General features: G+C 36.9%; 1 long non-coding RNA gene across 1 annotated transcript; it reads left to right on the top strand.

Moving 5' to 3' along the window:
- LOC139139580 (uncharacterized) lies at positions 1 to 8,049 on the top strand. Its single transcript, XR_011553817.1, has 3 exons — positions 1 to 111; positions 3,580 to 3,606; positions 8,001 to 8,049. It is a non-coding gene; the product is annotated as an uncharacterized lncRNA (long non-coding RNA).
- Positions 8,050 to 24,553: the final 16,504 nt, after the last annotated feature.

The raw sequence follows: 24,553 nt of genomic DNA, 5'->3' as shown, positions 1-24,553 counted from the left end.
GGTGAGGAAGGACGTGTGTATATGTTCAAAGGTGGTACTTCATTACATAGTGGTGATGTCACAAGCCAGTGTGGTTCCTCTCAGAGTGTGATCCCATGTCCAGCACATACGGTAAGGTCAGCAGAAAATCCAAACAGATGATGCATAGTAATTAAGTCACAAAAGGGCCCACTAACTGTGAAAAATCCAATTGAAATGCAAACATATGTCTGTAATATGATACATGTCGCAGTTTCAGCAGCTTCTTGGTCTGGTTCCCTAACCCGTTTTGCCCCGATAGAGGGCATTGGGAAAATAAGGTCAGGTACCAGCCGCCATCTTGAACAGAATTTGCAGAGGTTTGTGACCTGACAGACTACACAATTGTTCTTGGAAATGAGTTTCTTTTCTCGTTCTTTAATCAGAGGATTTACAATGCTGTCATATGAATTTTGAATGTTTGTGCAGCCTCTTTCAAATCAAAAATATTATATTCTGCCTGACACTATTTTTGTGTGATGTAATAGAAGTTGGGCTGTAATTCTTCCTGTGTGTGCTTTTGCAATGAGAGCCAACACATGGGCCTGATTAAAGGCACAGAGGTCTTTCAAATGTCTAAATTTCGGATGAAAAACCGTCCCGCACTGTAACACACAATGCGCTTCATCAGTCACAATGTGTGACACTTTGGTTTGCCGCACCTCATTTTGCATCACACGAAAAATACTTGGTTTCAGTATGTCCTCGGGATGCAATAACACATACGTATATTGACATGCTTGGATTCTTGACTCCTCAAATGTGGTAGTTATTAGCTCCCATTTACCATTTATGATAATGGGAGGTTATATGATGTAAAACTGTCTGTATGTAAGGGTTGGACCATTTGATATCCTGGGGGGGGGGGGTTGGAAGATTTGGGGGAAAAAAAGATGCCAAGAGAAGTTGCTTGAAGTGGGTGATGGAAAAAAAAATAGGGACCATTGCTACTTGGGGAAAAAATCTTTCTGCATCAGGAGGGGAACACCCTCCTCCTGACCTCCTCCCTTCAGTTATTCATTTCTAGTTGCTCACTTGACAGTTGGACACACATTCATGACTGTATGGTTACTCGCATAAGATAAATTGTTTTGAGTAGAAACTTAGACCTCGTAACACAGTATTTCATATACATACTTGTATATATAAAAAAGGTACATGTATAGAAAAAAAAGGTACCTCAAAAAAGAAAGTGAAAAAAAGTTGTCAGTATATGCCCCATAGAAAAAAAATAATTCATGGTGAAGCAAGTGTGAAAAAAAATTTTGGCTCTTCACCAATCTTCCAAGACCCCCCCCAGGATATCAAATGGTTCACCCCTAAGTTGTCTGTCTGTATGTTAGTATGTATGTATGTCTGTCTGTCCGTCAACAGCAAAAACTTGAGAACCGCTGCATCCATGAAGTTGGTTTTTGGTGGGGATATGTAGTATGTGGTGTAGATGTGCCATTGTACAAATGGAAATGTAATCATCATAAATATGCAAACGAGGTGGGGAAAAGGTGAAAATGGTCAAAAATCAATAGCTCGGGAACTACTGAAGTTATGGCTTTGATAATTGGCATTTAGGTGCCTTGTGTGGAGTTGATAAAGCTTTACTGGTTTCCTGTTGATATCTTCAATTTTATATTTTTAACGAATTTTTGAAATATTTTCTCATTTTGTTTTGGAAAGATGTTCTGCTGAGAAACTCCAAGTCTGATATCTTTAAAACTTTGTATGGCTGTACCTAAGCATGTACTCAAACATAATGTGAATAAGTTTTGGGGAAATTTTCATATTTGTATTTTTAAGGCAATTTTTGTCATTTTTGGCAATTAATATTTTCTTGAAAATGACATAACAGACAGCATTGATGTGTAGTATCCAGGTAACTTGTGATAAGAACGTTCACGAGGCTCTTAAATTGTAATGGCAGATGCAATTCTGTAATTTTTAGAATTTTATTTGATATTTTGATACACTTATTATTTTCTGTACAAAGAGCCTTTGAGACAGCTTTGTTTTGTATTTATACAATATTGCAATGTTTGGTATCAAACTGTGATGAAATTTCCAAAGAAGACAATGTGCAACTTAGTTTTGATGCATAAGATCAATTTTCTGTCATAAATACTGGTATTTTAACAGGATATTATTGTAACAGTGGATGATTGTAATAACACACTGATAGATGGGTTATTATAGGTATGATGCCTCATTAGGCAATGACTTTATCAGTTTGTTAGCTTTAATTGTTTTTTTTAGTGAAAGGAAGTATCAGATAACACTGATAGCCTAAGTATCAAAGTTCAGTCAGCTCCAGACTCCTTCCCATGGGAAAAGGTCTGTCTGTTGGTTTGTCTGTCTGTCGGTTGAGGTGATTTGTATATCATGGACTGTTGACTCCTATTTATTGATATGGTGCTATCTAATTTCATTGTTGGGTGAGGCATTTCATATCTTTAGGGTTGTAAGATTGATTTGTAATGGAAGTATCATTGTAACCATCCTGTTTATATGCATTTTTAAAGATGTCATGTATGAATATACCCATCTATTTAAAATGGGAGCACAGTGTCATTGACACTATTTTTGTATACAGCATCATCTGTAAGCTTCCTGAGTTGTTATTCTATGATAGCATTCAAAGGCGAAATTGTAATTACTGTTGATGGTGTTGAAGTAGTACCCTTCATGTATGGAAGTAATTGGAATATTAGGAATTTCCTGTATCCAGTTGGTAAGGCCAGAAAGAAAAAAATAATTGTTCATCGGATTTTTTGGACCAAGGTTCAAGAGCGGAGAGCGAAAATTTTTATTTTTATTTTTTTTTAATCCAAGGGTAACGATGTACTAAACTGACAAGACGGAGAAATTTCTGCCAAAAACCAATCAAGTTTGTGTCATGCTTTGCAAAATTCAGATGTGGCAACAACGTATTGACAGTCAACTCAGGGAAGACACGTCAGAAGTCAAATTCAAAATCACATGCCCATGAATACCCGACAAAGTGTAGTGCGCCACTAGCGGCAGTACTAAAATATTTGCAATGTAGAAGTATGAATTTCCCAAAAACCAAAAAAAAAATTTCCAAATCGGCCGAAGTAGAAGCGGCAATTCCGATGAACAATTCATTTTTTCTTTCTGGCCTAAGAGACCCATACAATCACCTTGCAACGATGCCTTCAGACAGTTGACTTGCTTAGGTTTATAACCGAGGTACAATGATGAATGTGTCTCATTCAACTTTCTCAAAAGAAGTTCAGTTTTACAAACAAATCCCAACATTGCGTATAGCGCCATATTTAATGAAACTTTCATCCAATCACAGCTTGTTTTATGTTCACCCTATAGCATCCATGTTCACATTTGCTGGTACCTGACCCCATTTTTCTGCATGCCCTCTACCAGGGAAAACAAGTCAGAGAACCAGATTAAGCAGTTAACGTTCTTTGCTTATATGAAATTAATCTCAGGATTTCAACTCTAGAGGGCTCAGTAATGATCATACATCTGTTTATGTGCCAACTTAGGCTAGTGCCAACTAACATGATCTCTTCTTTGATGATGTTTTTACAGGCCTCTGCTGAGTACGGAACTGATGAGGTAAATTTTCTGTGTTCATTGTCTTGCATAAACATTTTATGTCATGGTAGAAAATCAGTAGAACAGAAAATGTAATGCTGAAGGTGATGTTTTGGGCTAATTATAATCTGCGAAAAAGCAAAACAGCGAAACAAAGAAACAGTGAAACGGCTCAAAAATGCCACAAAGTACAGGCAAGAATAGATTGCTAATCTGTTGTGAAGCAAAGATAATGTGGATTGATCAAGGCAAGCAGTCAAAATCGAGGTTTGAAAATGACCACTCTCAGATACTGCAAATTCGCAACGGGAAATACTGGTCGGTCAAGCGATGCATCACAACGTTACCATTGTTCAAAAGGTCAACGTTCACTTAGTCGATACCATTCTTGAAATTGGGGCCAGTCATCAAAACGGTGGGTTATGTTTTCTTCACGTAAGTTTTGTTCAGCCTTTTAGAATATTTTTTGAATGAAAAGAATGAACAAGAATTAAACCACTTGAATAAAAAAAAGATACAAAAAATGGCAAGGGAAATAATAAAGTTAAAATTTTTTTGGTCTACTTTAGGAACACCCTATTGCATAGTCCTAGCTTCCACCTAGCCCATGGCCGGCCAGGTTACTTACTGCACTGTACTCACTGGCGATTGTCCATGATTCCTGGATTTTTTTCACAAAAAATCAATGTATTTCAGGGGAATATTATTGATTAATTTTTTGACTATCTTTATTTTTGAGCTGTTTCTTTGTTTCGCTGTTTCTTTGTTTTGCTGTTTCGCCATTTCGCTGTTTCGCTGATTATAATTTGCTGATGTGTTGCAAGATTTCTATACCAGTCCAACAATCATATGGGACAATTAAGTTGTCAGTCATAAATTGTGATGCTAAATGATATACTAATTTTCTGCACCAACTGTTTTATTCTCATGGTGTACTATCAGTCATTTATTATTATAACATGCCCGGTCTATTTTCTATGCTATGATTGCTCTAATCATTGTCATGTCAGGTGCATCATGTTTGTACTGATACATGTGATGTTTAGTTACTGGTGAACAGTATTTGCAACTATTATCTGGCTATGTAACAATTCCAACAACTGATACCTGAAGTGCAGGAACTGTAAACAAAGGTGGCGGTTTCTTATGAGCCAGGTGCTTGTGCAGGAATTTCTCAATTTCTTGCTACTTTCTGTAGAAGTACTCTCAATTCTTAATTGTTTCTGACAAGAACTCAGTCCAGATGAGGTGTGTTAAAATACTGTCAATGACAGTATATTGGCTTCCATTTGTAGAAATACAATGTTACACAGAGGGTCTTCTTTCTGAAAATTTTTTTACCAATCACTCATAACTTCATAAGAAGTAACCTGCATGCAAAACAAAAATCAGTGCTTTCTATGTAACCATTTAGGAGAACATCCTTAGAGACTCCATAGAAATTTCAGAACCATCATTCAGACAAAATTCTGACAACATAAATTTTAAGCCAAAAATTTAAGAAATCACATTGAATATTGATGATATCTTCGCTTGAATACCATATCTACGGTAAGATACTAAATAAGAATGTACAGTGTCAACAAACAGCTCGCAACTGTAAACAAGATAGGGTTCCAAAGAAATGTATGTAACAGGAACAGTTTTGGTTAATGTTTTAAGAAAGCAGAATTGATCAAAACTGGTAGTAGTTCCTAAGGTTAACTGCCCAAAACACACACACAAATTCATCACAACTTGAAAAAAAACTTTTAAGGTCACCAATAGGACCCTGCATGCATGCCAAATTTTATATCAATCAGACATAAGTATTTTCATGAGAGACCACTTTAGTCTAAAACTAAAAATCTCAAAAATTTCCCCCAAAAATACAAAAGTGGAAATTTCATTATAGTGTGAGAACAACTCACTAAGGCCACCTTAGGAGCCTGCAAACAACATTTTAAAGCAATCAGACAAGCAGCTACAGTGAATGAGACTTTTGATTAAAATGTTAACATTGCCAAAAAATAAAAATATGGATGGAAATTTCACAACACTTTGAACAAAAAATCCAAGTCACATTACTCCAAGGAAACTTGCATATAAAATTTTAATAAGTAACAAAAATTCATGAAAAATAATTTTGTTTTCAAATCCTTAAAAACTTGAAAATTGCACATAATCAGCTCAGAAATCGAAATTGGTGTACACCAAGAGCATATATACCAATTCTGGAACTAATCTGACCAGTAGTAGTAGTAGATTTTTTAGCTTTTTGATGAATTTTACATTTTCCAGCTCATTTGCATATTTTTTGTGACTACAACTTCATGTGAACAAAACCCAATCTACAGGCCAGCACATATCTACACACTAAATGGCAAGTGATACTTGCAGGGTTTCTCAAGATTTGGCATTGGACGGACATACATACCCACATACAGACAGCATACAGACACCATGGCTGACTTGCCCCTATAGCTTCCACTGAACTTCAGCCTTGGAAAAACAGACTGTTTTTTTGGCGGGGAGACTAGCTCACAGTCCCACGGGGAAGCAATTGTATGTTGTTACCCTCATTTTAATCCCTGCAGATGCAGTCTGGCTGGGCTTATAGATTGGGTCCTGTCCATCCATCCTTCCATCTGTCCCTTCGTCCATTCATCCCAAAATCTGCAACCTTTTCTCATGCAGTCCCCTCTAAACTGATTTTGTTCCAACTTGGCACAAAGGCAAAGCACTATGGAATACATGTGCATGTCAGTTTATTTTTCAGTATGATTCACTATGGCTGCCAGACAGCCATTTTTGGCAAACTTTTCATGTCTTGAACAATAACTGAAACATCGCACACAGATCGTCCCCATGGACGCAGTTCAGTGGGGGCTTATAGTTTGGCCAGACAGAAACCGGGTTCTGTCTGTCCATCTGCCAGTGCGTCCACAGCCATTTCTAAGACACCTCTGTACCAACTTTGTTCAAACTTTGCACAAAGGCAAAGCAATATATGACATATGCGCGTCAATTCATTTCACAATATGATCCACTGCAGCTGTAGACGGCCATTTTGTAGTGATTTTGCATGTCTTCAAAGAATATTTCAATCAGCCCTGTACCAATTTTGTTTATACTTTGCACAAAGATAAAGTTCTGTGGCATATACATATGTACATCTATTTATATCCTGATACAATTCAATATAGCTACAAGACGGCCATTTGGTTGCAAATTTTTCATGTCTTTGAACCGTAATTCATACATATCTTGTAACTTGACTTCGTTCAGACCTGGCACAAACATAAAATATTATACCATACATGTGCATATGCACACTCATTGATTTTGCGATATGATCCAATATGGCCAACAGACTGCAATTTTGCTGCAATTTTTTTCAAGTCTATGAAAAATAACTCAAACACCCCTTAACCAATTTTGTTCAAACTTGGCACAAAGATAGTAACAGTGGTATTGCATGCATATGCACATTGTTTTATTTCATGATATCATCCAATATGGCCACCAGACAGCTATTTTGTTGCAATCTTTTCATGTTTTTGAACAATCACTCATGTAAGTATCCAAAAAACTGATTTGTTGAAACTGAGCTAAAAGATATGGTACTGTGGTACACATAAGCATGTCAACTATTAATTTTCCAATACTATACAATATGGTCACTACAAAGCCGTTTTGTCAGTTACGATTTTCATGTCTTTGAAACCACAACTCTACTAACATCCATGAACTGTTTTTGTTCAAACTAAATACTAAGATTAAGTACAATGGTGTGCATGTGCACATTGATTTGTTTTATTATGCGCTCCAATATGGCCGATCACCACAACATACGCGATCCCATACCATAGCCATTGTTGTAAAGAGCAATTTCAGATCAGTATGTTATAATCTCTGGAAATTCCTCACACAATTCCTCATGGTGTGATTTCTAACACTATGGAATATAGCATATTGTCTGGCAATGAGGGTAACAGCATACATTTGTTTCCCAGGGGGACTGCGGGTTGCCACCAAATCAGTCTGTTTCCCATGGCCACAAATGTATGCTGTTACCCGAATTTAGCCAGTCAGTATGTGTTTTATAACACACTTCATCTATTTTGAGTCCGAATGTCCGAAACAATTAAGAGGAGAGAGTTCTTCAGAGAGTAGCACAAATCAGGAAATTCTGCACTAGCACCTGCCTCAGTTGCAGACCACCTAATCTGCATTTACGTTTCAAGTTCTGCGTAGACAGTGTTTCCGGCACCAGTTGTTGGAACTGTTACTTCTCTAGGTAACTAGTAACTCAACATCCCGTGTATCAGCACAAAAATGACTTCCCCAACGTGACAATGATTTGACCATCCATACATAGAAAACGGACCAAGGTGTGTTACAAAATAAAAATATTTCTTAATTTCTTCTTGCAGCATGGTAGTAGATTTGGAAGCAATATAGCTATACTTCGATATTCCAAGGTGAGTGTCTCAATAACAGGTACACACATTATACAATCAAAAGCTTATTTCCTCTTTCTCAGGGTAAATCCATTCTTGAAAATCTACATTCATTTTAAGCACATTTTTCTTCGAAGTTGATATTTAATATCATGAATTTAAAGAACAAAACCACATACTTGTATTCAAGTCAGGCTAGAACAAATTAATTGTACAGTCATATACTTACACAAGATACCTGGATCTGTATTACTGAGATGTGGTCAAAATTGTATATAGTCTTGTGATGTTTTCTTGAAGTTGTTAATTATACAGATTTGTATGTAGGTTTGGCTAATCAACATCTCTCTGTGTATTGTTAAATACATTGTGTGTATTTTATTTACGTATGTCCATAAATACTTAGGGACCATCAATCATAAAAACTGATATATGATGAAAGTGATGTATTCATTTTAATGCCAATCCCACTCACTCTTAAAACAAAGCTGCTCACTGTGAAAGTGGTTCCAGAATAACATCGAATTCCTAATCTTTATCTTTGCAAATATAAACCTTTGACCACATTTTCCCGCTGAAATTTCGATGCAAATTTTTTTCATATTTTCATTCATTTTTTACCGGACACTTTTTTCCCTTCTGAACACAAAATGGATAGCATGACACTGGTTTCAGATTTTGGACAAATGTTTTAGAAAATCATCACACATACTTTATCTATAGTAAATATAGCAGATAATGAGCAGACTATTATGTGGAAAGTGTCAAAAATTGACAATTTCGACCAAAGGGTTAAGTGATGTCTGCACCCGTTCCTCCTTAAAAGGGTATACTAGTATGTAATGCACAGCTGTCCTTTTGTTTCCCCATTGTTTCCCAATAACAGTTCAGTTGACAAAAGATCTATTGATATATCAATAGAAGTGCCCCAGTAAAGAAATATGCCCCTTTCAGATATTGTTTGTCACCTGTCAGCTGTGGTGATCCACAGCTTATGTTTGTACTTAAATAGGCCTCAATTTTACATACACCCAATCAGCAGAAGCTGTACACGTGCTAGATTTGTACAAATAACTGTGCATTATTTAATGTTAGTGTGTTTACTGATGCATCCTGGGTAATCATCAGAGCACTCATTGTCTCCATTTCTTTTAGCAACACATTTTCTTTTAGGTTTTGAAGAAAGACTTCATGCCGTTGCTTTCATCGGAAAATATCTTATAACAATATTTCTTTTTTCTTAATGATGGACAGGGAAACAATTTAATTGTGTCTGCTGCTCATAGCAACCAAGGAACCAGATTGTCTGGTGCTGTACATATTTACAATATCAAGTAATATGAAGAGAAAGCTATTAATGCTGTGTTAGCAGTCATATTATCAAGAATGGTAATTCATCGACCAATTACTGTTACAGAGTGTTATTGATTGACCATTTATGGTAGTTGCATTGGCACTGATTGACTTCTTATGGTCATTGTGTTGACACAAACACTGTGATTGCAATCATTTGCAAGGTATTGCAATAAATAGTTAAATGTTATTTTTATGTAATAAACAAAATGCTCATCAGTACTATTGCTGAATTTTGCTTTTAGAAAAAGTTTTCTAGTAAGATTAGAAATGTTTCTCGAGTCTTGAAATGATTGAAGAGTTCAAATGTGTTTAGCTTTGGCAAGTTAAAATTAAAGAATTTTTGTTCAATTTATCTTCTTAGAGGAACACTGTTACATGTATTTTTGATAAATAAACTCAGGTCGAGAGAAATTAGCTGACCAAACTTTCATTTGAGGCACTTTGCTGACCAGAAATCTTGTGTACCGGTACCAGCGATTTTTGAGTTTTTAACACTGTGCCATTGAACAAAATATTCATATTCACATATTGTTTTCCTTGCGAGGAACGTTACTCACTATGTACTATCTGAAGAAAGTAATTTTACTCGCGTCATTTTGCTTAAGTGCATATGCAGAAATTGCATGAGTATAAAATGACAGCCACATAGAAAGTGATAGTTATACCCATCATTTCAAATCCAATGGACTGCAGTGGTACACATTTTGTGATGAGAGTATATCAAGAATTTCTCATCAAAACATCATGTGACTTTGTACATTATTTGATGATCTGTCTTATAACTGTTCCAGGAGTTTGGTGGGCTTTGCGTTCTCATTATTTGCACATTTGCATATTTAATCCATTTAGTAATAAACAATATCTCAAGAATTTCTGAACCAAACATGATGTGACACTTCCCCTTTGATTACCTCATAGCATAATGATGCCAAAAACTTGAAGTGATAATTTGAAAATTAAATGTTCATTTGGATAATTTTTTATTAGGCCATGTCTGAAGAATTACTGGGGCATTGCAATATTTGTACTTCCATGTAGATATTTTCCAACCATATCACTGCATTTGACTCCTGTTGTAGCACAGCCTGACAAGACTGCATGATCACAGAAAAGACTGAAATACATAAAATATTGCTGTATAACTGTATGCCCTCCTTGTCCTCCAAACCCTCCCCTCATCCAGTGCACTTAACCTTCAGTTTCATTTTCTTTGTGTCAATATTCATATTTCAATTGCTCCATGTTAAAGATATTCTTAAATGTTGTTAAATCAACTCATTTGTCCATTGGCTCCATGTTGGTTTTTTTAGCTCACATTTAGTATACCAATGTGATGTTATTGCATAAGCTGCACTGGGTTCTCTATGTATGTATGTATGTATGTTCATAAAGTATGTCCTTAGACATCGAAAACTTGAGATCTCACACCATTGCACTTTTCATCTTTGTATTTGGTCTGTGGATGCATCCTGGTTTGTAGATGGGATTTTGTTCAAATGAACAGGTCACTACCAAAATTGTGCAAATGAGCTGGAAAAAATGTAAAAATGTCAAAATTAAAAAAAACTCAGAAACCACTGGTCTGTTTGCTTTGGAAATTGATATTGAAGTTCCCGATATGGCCCTCACATAGTTTTGTTCATTTTGTGCAGATGTCTTGAATTTTCCATTTTTAATGATTTTTTTTTTGTTAATTTTCTTTATGTTTTGTCAAAAATCTCCTCCAAAATGGCTTGTCCTATTGCTTTGAAATTCGATATAGAGATTCTTGGATGACCTTTGTCAGGTTTGTTCAAATCATGATGAAATTTGCATGCATGTTTTCTTGGAGCAATTTTTCACATTTTTGGTCAAAAAATTAATATTATTATCTCTGAAACCGGTAGTCTGAGGGCTTGAAATTTGATATGCATATTCCTAAGAGTGACCTCAGTCCAATTTATTCAAATCATGGTGAAATTTCATATTTGTATTTTGGGTGTAATTTTTCAATTTTGGAGAAAAAAAAAATGTTTTCCCCAAAGTGTTTGTCTGATTGCTTTGAAATTTGATATGTAGTTTCCTTTAGATGACATCAGTGAGATTTTCAGAAATCATGATGAAATGTGCAGGTGTACTTGTGGGCAATTTTTCCCATTCTTAGTCGGCGAATGATTTTCTGTGAAACTTGTAGACTAATTTGTTAGAAAAGTTCAACCTCCTTTTTGACAGTTCATCACAAGGCCTTGGTGTGTTCTACTTGAGAATTGGATGATGCATTATCAGATTGAAATTAGCTTTGTTGTACTTTTGAGCATATTTTGTCACTTCCCTAAACTTTTTTCTCAAAATGTAGTTGGGAAACAATAATTAGTCATATTTAACCAGCTGGATGTTAATGTTTACACAAAGTCCCCCCCCCCCTCCATTATGGTGAAACAGTTAATGTAAACAGAGATAAATGCCTCACTATCGCAGATGGAAGCAGTTATGTAGATAATGTTTGTGATAGATGGACAAGACAAGAAAACAGCAAGGCATAGCTTTCATTATTTGCATACTAATGTGTTTTTTACAGCATTTACATTCATTAGCTGGCCACATGCTGAGTTCAGACTGGCATGTTTTGGCAATTGATAGAGCCTTGCTATTATCTACATCACTTTGAAAGTACATTATTTCCATATTTTGTGTGTGTGTACGTCAAGTAGTTTTCAGGGTAGTGCTTAGTACCGGTATGTATTACCAAATTCTAATTATATTTGAGCGACACTGTGTTGTTGGCAGTATTTTTTTAAACTATTTGTACATTTCAAATGATGCAACAATACCAAATACATATCAGGGACGTTACTTTTCTGTAAAATGCTTGTATGTATTTTATCCCCAAATTAGTATTTCCGTGTAAATAGCAATATGTTTTCAAAGATTTTGCAATTCCCAAAGATTTAAATAAAGTTTTTTATATATATGCAGTACTATGAGGATTTGATTTGTGCATTTTCTAATAAATAGCTAAATGTTTGTAAAGATTGTGAATTTTTTATTCAAATATTTCTAAAAATCAGTTTAACATGCAGGACTATGAATCATGATTTGCATTTTGATGTGTGCATTTTCACGATATTAGCTTTATAGTGAATGAAATGTGACAATACACTTAAGGATCTTAGTCAGGTAAAATGGATTTCCAATAGACATTCTAATTTTTAGCTTAAATTTGGTGTAAAAATATGAGGTTATCATTAGACTTAATTGGGTGACGTCTGTATGTATGTGCGCAATGTATGTCCATCAACATCAAAAACTCACAAACTGCTTCCCATTTTAGCTTGGTATTTGGTGCGGGGATGTATCCTTGGCTGTAGATGGGATTTTGTTCACATGAAGTTTGCATACCTAAATTATGCAAAGAGCTTTAAAAATGTAGAAATGGTAAAAACTTACCAATTTTCAAAGCAATCAAAACAGCAGTATTTGAGTAAGTAAAATTTTATGTTTATCATGAAGATATCTTGAAGATATCTTGACTTTTGTATTTTTGCTGATTTTAGTCAGTTGGACCAACGGTCAAATGGACTTATGTGATCACTCTGTATGCACTGTATGCCTTTGGCCTTACGCCGTATGCTGTAGCCGTCCACAGCGAATGTGCAAAAACACTTCAGTAACTTTTTCTGTAATTTGGTATAGTGGTGTGTTGTACCAATATCTCTTGCATGTTAACAGGTTTTTTATGAATCGTTGTAAGAAAGTGTTTTTAGGTGCCCAAGCTAGTGCTTGGGCACCTATTGGTTTTACCGGAGTTTTTCACATGACGCAACCACTCCATTAAAAAATTGGGACAGCCAACCCCACTTTTTTATCTGTTTACAAGCTCTTCCTGTGTGTACTCAAAGTGTTACACCTCATGGAGAGCAAACACTGACCTGCAGATAAACCTGGGAATTCAATCTCCCCAATCAACAATGACTACACTCCAAGAGACCTGCAAATGATTGTGTCAAACATATCTTTGACTTAATAAATCATGAAGTCACCACAAAGTTATCATTCCAATATAAATAATTTATTTTGGGCAAAATCCAAGCATATATACGTATTTTAACATTTATTTCTCAATAAAACACAAACATATTCCTGTCTTAGCAACATACCAAATCAATGTTAATCCCTGGCTGTATGTATACATTGTGTATTTAACCTGTGATTGTAATGTGTGCACATGGAATTAACTCCCAACCCAGTAAACCCGAGTTAGAAGGCCTAACTCGGGTCTAAGTTTTAATGGAGTGGTAGCGTCATGATCTTCTTCTTAGGGGCCCAAGCCGACCGGCTGGGACCCTATTGTTATTGCTCAAGTTCTACATACTTCCTCTTCTTCCTCTTTTTAGGGGCCAAGCCGACCGGCTGGGCCCCTATTGTTATTGCTCAAGTTCTACTGTTTCTTCCTCTTCTTCTTCTTCTGCCGTTTCTTTGTCAACCTAGATCTCTTAAACAGCTGAACGAAAACTTCTCAAACTTGCAGGGCAAGTACTTGGTAGTTAGTACTCGTGCACCTGACCTTTGAAATTTCGATTGGTCACGTGACCTGGCGGCCATATTGGATTTTCCAAAAACATACAAATGGCTTCTCCAGAATACCCAGGGGTCTAGTCGATTTGAAATTTTTGTATAGCAAGCATGGCCTAAGGTCTTAAGAATTTGCCAATAAAATCGCATGCGGTCACGTGACCTTGGCCGCCATATTGGATTTTGAAAAATACCCATTTAATCTTTAAAAATCTTCTTCTCCAGAACCAAAACACCGATTCAACTGAAATCTCACATGTAATATCTTAAGTGTGATCTCTTTCAAGTTTGCGAAAGGCGTTTTGATCGGTCGCGTGGTTTGGCCGCCATATTGGATTTTGAGAAAAACATGATTTAATCTTCAAAAATCTTCTTCTCCAGAGCCAACACACCGATTCGACTGTAATTTGACATGTAACATCTTAAGTGTGATCTCTTACAAGTTTGCAAGAGGCGTTTTGTTCGGTCACGTGGTCTGGCCGCCATATTGGATTTTTGCAAAATCATGATTTAATCTTTAAAATCTTCTTCTCCAGAACCAACACACTGATTCAACTGAAATTTGACATGTAACATCTTAAGTGTGATCTCTTTCAAGTTTGCGAAAGGCGTTTTGATCGGTCAAGTGGTTTGGCCGCCATATTGGATTTTGCAAAAATCATGATTTAATCTTTAAAAATCTTCTTCTCCAGAACCAACACACTGATTCGACTGAAATTTGACATGTAACATCTTAAGTGTGATCTCTTTCAAGTTTGCGAAAGGCGTTTTGATCGGTCACGTGGTTTAGCCGCCATATTGGATTTGCAAAATCGTGATTTAATCTCTAAAAATCTTCTTCTCCAGAACCAATACACCGATTCGACTGAAATTTGACATGTAACATCTTATATGTAATCTCTTCCAAGTTTGCGAAAGGGGTTTTGATCAGTCACGTGGTTTGGCGGCCATATTGGATTTTAGGAAAATCATGATTTAATCTTTAAAAATTTTCTTCTCCACAGCCAACACACTGATTGAGCTGAAATTTTATGTGTAACATCTTAAGTGTGATCTCTTTCAAGTTTGCGAAAGGCGTTTTGATCGGTCACGTGGTTTGGCCGCCATATTGGATTTTTCGAAAATCGTGATTTAATCTTTAAAATCTTCTTCTCCCGAACAAACACTGATTTGACTGAAATTTTGCATATACCATCTTAAGTGTGATGTGTTTCAAGTTTGCGAAATGCGTTTTGATTGGTCACGTGGTTTGGCCGCCATATTGGATTTTCCGTAAAATATTAAATTCCAAGTGAAACGTACAGTAACTATTAGATGATGTTCAAAATCCTACTTTTTCAAGCTCGAATTTTGCACATAATATCATTAGTGCAAGATTTTTCAACCATGTTAACCGCTTGGGCCCCGCCAACGCTGCTTGCAGCTTTAATTCTTCTTCTTCTTCTGCCGATTCTTTGTCGACCTAGATCTCTTAAACGGCTGAATGAAAACTTCTCAAATTTGCAGAGCTAGTAGGTGTTAATTAGTACTCGTGCACCTGACCCTTGAAATTTTGATTGGTCACGTGACCTGGCGACCATATTGGATTTTCCAAAAACCTAAAGATGGCTTCTTCAGAAGACCTAGGGGTCTAGTCGATTTGAATTTTTTTGTATAGCAAGCATGACCTAAGGTCTTCATATTTGCACATAAAATCGCATGCGGTCACGTGACCTTGGCCGCCATATTGATTTTCTAAAATACTCATTTAATCTTTAAAAATCTTCTTCTCCAGAACCAAAACACTGATTGAGCTCAAATTTTACTCATGTCATCCTTACAATAATCTCTTTCAAGTTTGCAAAAAGCATTTTGATCGGTCACGTGGTTTGGCCGCCATATTGGATTTTGTGAAATCACAATTTAATCTTTAAAAATCTTCTTCTCCAGAAGCAATACACACATTCAACTGAAATTTTACATATATCATCTGAAGTGTGATCTCTTTCAAGTTTGTGAAAGGCGTTTGGATAGGTCACGTGGTTTGGCCGCCATATTGGATTTTGCAAAAAATCGTTATTTAATCTTTAAAAATCTTCTCCTCCAGAACCAAAACACCTATTAAGCTCAAATTTTACTCATGTCATCCTAATAGTGATCTCTTTCAAGTTTGCAAAAAGCATTTTGATCGGTCACGTGGTTTGGCCGCCATATTGGATTTTGTGAAATCACAATTTAATCTTTAAAAATCTTCTCCTCCAGAACCGATTCACCGATTGAACTAAAATTTTACATCTATCATCTAAAGTGTGATCTCTTTCAAGTTTGCGAAAGGCGTTTTGATCGGTCACTCAGTGTGGCCGCCATATTGAATTTTGCAAAAAATCGTTATTTAATCTTTAAAAATATTCTTCTCCAGAACCACAACACCTATTAAGCTCAAATTTTACTCATGTCATCCTTACAGTGATCTCTTTCAAGTTTGCAAAAAAAACATTTCGATTGGTCACGTAGTTTGGCCGCCATATTGGATTTTGTGAAATCACAATTTAATCTTTAAAAATCTTCTACTCCAGAACCGGTTCACCAATTGAACTAAAATTTTACATATATCATCTAAAGTGTGATCTCTTTCAAGTTTGCGAAAGGCGTTTTGATCGGTCACTCGGTTTGGCCGCTATATTGGATTTTGCGAAAATTGTAATTTCATGTTTAAAAATCTTCTTCTCTAGAACCAACACACCGAGTAGACTGAAATTTTACATATATCATCTATTGTAATATCTCTTTCAGGTTTGTGAAAGGCATTTGGATAGGTCACATGGTTTTGCCGCCATATTTGATTTTGCAAAACTCGTAATTTAATCTTTTAAAATATTTTCCTCCAGAACCAATACACAGATTGAACTAAAGTTTTACACTCATAATCCCTAGTGGTAGTTCTTTCTAATTTCCGAAAGGCGTTTGGGTCAGTCAGGAGGTTTGTTCGCTGTAGTGGATATAGCGAAAATCGCAATTTGATCCTCAAAAATTTTCTTCTCAAAAACCAACACACAGATTTAACTGAAATGTTACTTCATATTTTTCCTAGTGCGAGCACTTTCAAGTTTGCGAAAGGTATTTGGATCGGTTAAGTCGCCCCAATGTTCATAAGGCTGCAGTTTAAAACCTCGTCAGTCAGAAGATCGATCAGTGATGTATGTTATATTGTACACTTGAAAGTCAAAGACGGAACAACAGACTGCAATGCCCGCTGTCAAATTCAGCTAGCAGTCGCACGAACCCTAATCTCGGCCCCTTGTGTATAGTAACTTCAGCGCCCAGGTTTTGTACGCCATGATGACGTTGTCAAGTATACTGCCACGGAAGTACTTAGAAGAGTGTGCCACTAACTTTAGGGGTGGCCGACTGCTGTGATTGACTGAAATAGAGCGGGACAAGGTCCTGCCAGGGCACAATTACTGGGGTCTACGCACAGCTGTTTTGTGAGTGTCAAGGATCATAAATGAAGCTATTCGGGTAATTTTATATGTAGGTGTCTGAATGCACGCTCACTTGTTCATCACGAATAAAAAAGTAAGATATATGACATTGCAAGGTGTGGTGATTTTTTATGTTTCTCTATCTGACATGCATGGAGTGGCCCTGGTGTGTTGTGTAACTGAGAGCATGTAGCTGATTAAAAATGTAAACAAGACCATATCAAAAGTGCTGATACACATCGATTAAAACAACTGTTACACCTTGTGTAATGAAGTTCGTGGTGACGTTGAGATAGACGTTAAATCCCTAATTGAAACTCAAATGTCAATATTATGAAGTAAGGGTATTTCATTGGATAAACATTATAGGCTGTTTGTCATAAACATTTTGAAATCGGAAAGTGAGAAGTAAAATAATTGTAGAAAAATGTATTGCGTCACTGTTGCTGAAATAACAGGCTATCGACTCAATGCCGGCGAACTGCAAAATCGTCACTCACAGCCTGCAGGTAAAATGGTTAATCAGAGCTGGACGCTCTTGCCATTGTTCTAGGTCTAAATAGGTGCGACCATATCAGTTGTTAGTGTAGCTGTTCAGAATGTTTGTTTGAGCAGCTTATTACAGTGGAAACACTCAGTAAATATGCACTACCTCAATTCCAAGGTTTGAATATTTAAGCACGTGGACTTGAGTGACACCAACGTTCAGAAACAAAAATGCTAGAAACTTTTGCTCCAAGTACCACTGTCACTATTCAGTTTCAACGATCAACTCCATGAGTAATTTAGAACTGTCTTGTGTATGTTATTCAAACACTCTACATAAGTGCCATAAAATAAATTCTTTGTTTGCCGTTCGCGTGTGGGTAGGATTTTCAATGGACAAAATTTGAAAAACAAACATAAATCGCCTGCTTGAAAATAAGGTGCGTTGTGGCCTTCCTTTGTTCGCAATGACGCAGGCAGTGTTTCCGCTGCCTCTCGCAAAATCGCAAATGTGAGAAAAAAGTAGCGTTTGCCGAGAAGATTTAGGCAAAAATTAGCTAATCTTGCGAATCGAAAATTGCAGTACGACGTCATCACTTTGTCTGTCCACGCGCTGTCCTGCATTCAACTTGAGAAGTAATACTTTATCTCTGTGCATCCCTGACCTTATGCGTCAGAAGATCGTATTTGTAATACATACAGTAATGAATAAAATTGTAACGAAATAGCTAACAAATCAAAAATACCCATGTTTACCATGACTATTTTACTAAGATGTTACTAAGTTTTGGGTTGGACAACTTCGCAGAATGTAGGCCTACCTACAGATTGTTCCGTGCACTGTGCAGTACAACGTCGTCACAGGCGTGCTGTTTACTTGGTAGTTTGTATAAGTGTAGTTTATGCTACTTTCCGACGTTCTCTTCCGTAGAACGTCAGAACATAGCATAAACTACACTTATACAAATACCTAGCTCTGCATGGCAAGGCTATGTGTTACCGGCGTTATACGATGTGGTGGGAGGCCGTATAACGCCGGTAACACACAGCCCTGGTCCCATGCAGAGTTAACAAATACCCAGTAAACAGCACGCCTGTGAGTGTCGTTATCAACACTGAAGGAAGGATCGTAGTGACGGTGAAACTAAGCAAAAACGGCAAACTTTCGTTTTTGACTTTAGGCAGCTCCACCAATATTGGGGAGAAACCACCCCTAACACAGGTTGTAAGCGCAAGTAAAGCTATGAAATGGAAAGAAAGATTATGATCACAGTAAACAGTCGACTGGAATTTGCAAAGTTAGGAACGGCATGGTTAAAAGCATACGGCTTTTTTTCAACGTAGAGCGAGTAAGGCACTCCTGAACGGCGAAAATGTTGGTGGTGTATTGCTGCCAACAAGAAAATATCTTTACTGACGTTAGGAACTTGTGTGAATTGGCTTCCTTAAAGATGAATTCGCAAGAATTTTCAGTGTATTGTGACGTGATATTGTAAACAGATTTTCAGAGAAGGCGCTCGCTCGTCCGCAGAGTACAGTCGACGTACTTCCGCATTCATATTGTGCAAATACGCAAGTCTTGTCGCAATATTTGAGCATTTAACTTGACCGTCAGTGAAACAAAATGATGTTTCTCCATATCAAATCATTAATAATATGTGTTTTATATGTTAGGATTCTCTTTACGTATTAGACATGAACATTTGGATATATGATCCGTGGTTTCCGCGATCCGTGGCATGATTCATATCAAGCTGGCCGATACGCACTGACGTTTTTGGTGATGACCCCTGACCCAAGTGTCATCGATGCGCTGTGCGCTGCCAGTGTCCGAGCATCGCTTGTTAAATTCATAGAGCTACCAAAGCTCCATGCTAAATTCAAGCGTAAAGCAAATTTATCGAAAGTCTATAATGCACACATTTCTCAAGTCTAAGAGTATTTTACTTTTGAACTGCTATGAGAATGGATATCTAATTCGTTTGAAAAACTGGTATGCAGAAGCAGGTTTCGTGCCGTTGTCTATAGCGCGATATGTGCAGTACAGCATTGATAGCGATTACAGGTTTATAACTATCAAACATAGCTGCATCGCATACGCCTAACTTTTGACAAGTATAACTAGCCTTTAAAGTTACAGTTAAGGGAGCATTTCACTCAACAGAAACAGTGCTCAGGACTAGTATTATTTGACACTTAAAAAGGAGGATTCGTACTCAAGGCTGTTATGATTTGTTTAGCTACCCATCTCTTCTTACTGCAAAACTTGTAATCTTATAAAAGAGACTGTAGTTTCAACTTTTACCACGATGTTTAGCATTTGTTTCCTGAGTAACAACTCGATACTTTGTTATTGCCAGTAACTTTTGCATTTTAATATTTGGAATTTTCAGGTTTTGAAGAACACCTTTTTGTTCTACCCAACATTTTGAAATTCATAGTGTACAGGTCATCAAAACAACTAGTACTACGCCAAGAAAAATAAAACGTTTCTTTCTTTATGTGGTGACGCGGGTTTCTTTTTTCATTCTTCAATCAACAACGCGGGAAAAAATGACAACATCATGATGCATGCAAAGACAAATGTACAGCAGTGTTGCTTTATTATTTTTGTACAGCAACAGTTCAGCGGTTTAAGTGCAGCATTTGCACAGTTTTCACAGAGTAAATATGTATACAGTTCTGATTGGAATGTTAGTGTCAATTATTTGTACGATTCTGTTATATACATGCACTATCGTGATGTATTTTTTTGCAGTTTTTTTCCATGTATTTCCTCATGAGCAGAAAATAGGACGCAGCAGATCTAAATTGACACGCGCGAGGATGAGAAAAAAATTTCTTTTTCTTGTCATCACATCAGTCTGTATGGCTTACAAGTGACCACACAATTAATGGATTTTTATTGTAATACAATTTCCCATTTGTCTATGACACGCACTTTTCAAAGTCATGTAAATGGGAAATGGGGAAAATGATCTTTGACACGAAATTTTCATGTATAACAACTAGTTCAAGGATATATCAACACATAGGACACATGGTAAATTTACAGAATTAGCTAGGATGGTATACATCAATTTGACTTAAAATGCTGGTTCGCCTAGACATAAAATGATGTGGTGAGGCAGGAATTTGTTACTGTAATTTTTTTTTATTCTTCAATCAACAACACGGAGTTAAACATGACAACATCATAGGAATGCACGCAGAGATAAATGCGCAGCAGTGTTGCTTATTTATTTGTGTATAACAACAGTTCTTTGATTGACTTAAGCGCAGCATTTGCACAGTTTTGACAGCGCAATATAATAGTTACATATGAGTACAGTTCTGAATGGAATATAAGTGTCAATTATTTTTTTAAGCTTCTGTTTTATACATATACTATCGCCGAGTTTTTTGTGTTTATTTTTTTTAAATTATTTGCCCATGAGCAGAAAAAAGGTTGACGGGGCAGCTCTGAATTGACGCGCATGAGGATGACTGACAAACTTTTTATTTTTCTGGTCATCACATCAGTCTGTATGGCTGACAAGTGACCACACAATCAGTGGAAATTTATTGTAATGCTATTTCCCGTTTGTCTATGACACACTTTTCAAAATCATGTAATGGGAAATGAGAAAAATGATCTTTGACAGGAAATTTTCACTTATAACAACTAGTCAAAGGATTTGTCAACACATAGGACACATGGTAAATTTCCAGAATGAGCTATGATGGTCTACATCAATTGTACTTAAAATGCTTGTTCGCCTCTCTCTGTCAAGCATACTTTTCAAAATCATTTCACATGGGAATTGAGATGCGTGAGCTTATAAATGTATTTTTACATGTGTTAACAACTAGTCTAAAGATTTCTCTACACATGAAACACATGGAAGCTCAAATTTGCACATTGTATCATCAGTGCAAGTACTTTCAACCATGGCAACCGCTTGGGCCCCGCCAACGCTGCTTGCAGCTTTAATTAGGGGCCCAAGCCGACCGGCTGGGACCCTATTGTTATTGCTCAAGTTCTACTACTTCCTCTTCTTCCTCTTTTTCTTCTTCTTCTGCCGATTCTTTGTCGACCTAGATCTCTTAAACGGCTGAACGAAAACTTCTCAAACTTGCAGGGCTAATAGTTGTTAATTAGTACTCGTGCACCTGACCCTTGAAATTTTGATTGGTCACGTGACCTGGCGGCCATATTGGTTTTTCCAAAAACCTAAAAATGGCTTCTCCAGAAGTCCTAGGGGTCTAGTCGATTTGAAATTTTTTGTATAGTAAGCATGACCTAAGGTCTTTAGAATTTGCAAATAAAATCGCATGCGGTCACGTGACCTTGGCCGCCATATTGGATTTTCTAAAATAGTCATTTAATCTTTAAAAATCTTCTTCTCCAGAACCGAAACATCGATTAAGCTCAAATTTTACTCATGTCATCCTTACAGTGATCTCTTTTTAGTTTGCAAAAGACATTTCGATCGGTCACGTGATTTGGCCGCCATATTGGATTTTGTGAAATCACAATTTAATCTTTAAAAATCTTCTTCTCCAGAACCAATTCAGCAATTGAACTAAAATTTAAGAAATGTCATCTACAGTGTGATCTATTTCAAGTTTGCGAAAACCGTTTTGATTGGTCATGTGGTTTGGCCGCCATATTGGATTGCGCAAAAAATCGTAATTTAATCTTTAAAAATCTTCTTCTCCAGAACCAAAACACTGATTAAGCTGAAATTTTACTCATGTCATGCTTACAGTGATCTCTTTCAAGTTTGCAAAAGGCATTTTGATCGGTCACGTGGTTTGGCCGCCATATTGGATTTTGTGAAATCACAATTTAATCTTTAGAAATCTTCTTCTCCAGAACTAACACACCGATTGAACTAAAATTTTACATCTATCATCTAAAGTGTGATCTCTTTCAAGTTTGCGAAAGGCGTTTGGATCGGTTATGTGGTTTGGCCGCCATATTGAATTTTGCAAAAAAATCGTAATTTAATCTTTAAAAATCTTCTTCTCAAGAACCAAACACTGATTAATATGAAATTTTACTCATGTCACCCTTACAGTGATATCTTTCAAGTTTGCAAAAAGCTTCTACATCTATCATCGAAAGTGTGATCTCTTTCAAGTGTGCGAAAGGCATTTGGATCGGTCTCGTGGTTCCGCCGCCATATTGGATTTTGTGAAAAATCGTAATTTAATCTTTAAAAATCTTCTCCTCCAGAACAAATACACCTATTGAACTAAAATTTCACACTTATTTTCCCTAGTGGTAGTCCTTTTAAGTTTGCGAAAGGCATTTTGATCAGTCACGTAATTTGGCCGCCATAATGGATTTTGTTTAAATCACAATTTAATCTTTAAAAATCTTCTTCTCCAGAACCAATCAATACACACATTCAACTGAAATTTTACTCATATCTTTCATAGTGCGAGCAGTTTCAAGTTTGCGAAAGGCATTTGGATCGGTTAAGTCGCCCCAATGTTCATAAGGCTGCAGTTTAAAACCTCGTCAGTCAGAAGATCGATCAGTGATGTATGTTATATTGTACACTTGAAAATCAAAGACGGCACGACAGACTGCAATGCCCGCTGTCAAATCAGCTAGCAGTCACACGCACCCTAATCTCAGCCCCTTGTGTAAGGCAACTTTTGCGACCAGCTTTTGTACGTTGTCGAGTATACTGCGATGGAAGTACTTAGAGGAGTGTGCCACTAACTTTAAGGGGTGGCCGACCGGTGTGATCGACTGATTAGAGACAAGGTCCTGCCAGGGCACAATTACTGGGGTCTACGCACAGCTGATATGTGAGTGTCAAGGACCATAAATGAAGCTATTCGGGTATTTTATATGTAGGTGTCTGAATGCACGCTCACTTGTTCATCCTGATAAAAAAGACAGATACATGACATTGCAAGGTGTGGTGATTTGTTTATGTTTCTCTATCTGACATGCATGGAATGGCCCTGGTGTGTTGTGTAACTGAGAGCATGTAGCTGATTAAAAATGTAAACAAGACCACATCAAGTCCAGCTGTTAATGTCGTAAATATCGCTGATACATATCCATTGAAACAGCACCTTGTTAAATGAAGTTCTGCAGCTTGATCGAATTTCACTGTAATTGCTTTGTGCAGTTGCATGCTCGGTCTAAGAGATCGCCGAAATTTACCGATATTTATCAGGGATTTGGGGACTCTGATATCGATAGTACACAATACTAGAATGACTTGCCCTGTGCCTCGGCACGCACGGTCTGTGAAGTCGCCGATATTTACCAGATATTTATTGGCGATTTGGGGACTCAAAAATCGATACTAGACGATACTAGATTCTGTCAAATCCCGGTTAAATATCCGATATATATCGTGACCTTGCATTTCTGGTCAAACCCGACTTCCAAGGACTGACTCTAACTTCGATACTGAACGATACTAGATTCTGTCGAATCGCGGGTTTAGGCCTATATCCAATATCGGAGAAGTTGGACGCTCTTGCCATAGTTCTAGGTCTAAATAGGTGCGACCTGGCATCTTATGTATGTTTGCACAACTTATTATAGTGGAAACAGTCAGTAAACATCCACTTCCTTCGGCGTCTTTGCCTGCTTTGTTTTGTGCGCGACTTTCGCGCTGTCAGTAACTTTACCAGCATGGCAGACAATGGCTTGGAAAT

This window comes from Ptychodera flava, chromosome 9, assembly GCF_041260155.1.
Source record: "Ptychodera flava strain L36383 chromosome 9, AS_Pfla_20210202, whole genome shotgun sequence".
Taxonomy (NCBI): domain Eukaryota; kingdom Metazoa; phylum Hemichordata; class Enteropneusta; family Ptychoderidae; genus Ptychodera; species Ptychodera flava.
Note: the sequence above shows the minus strand (reverse complement) of the source record. Positions and strands in the feature narration are given on the sequence as shown.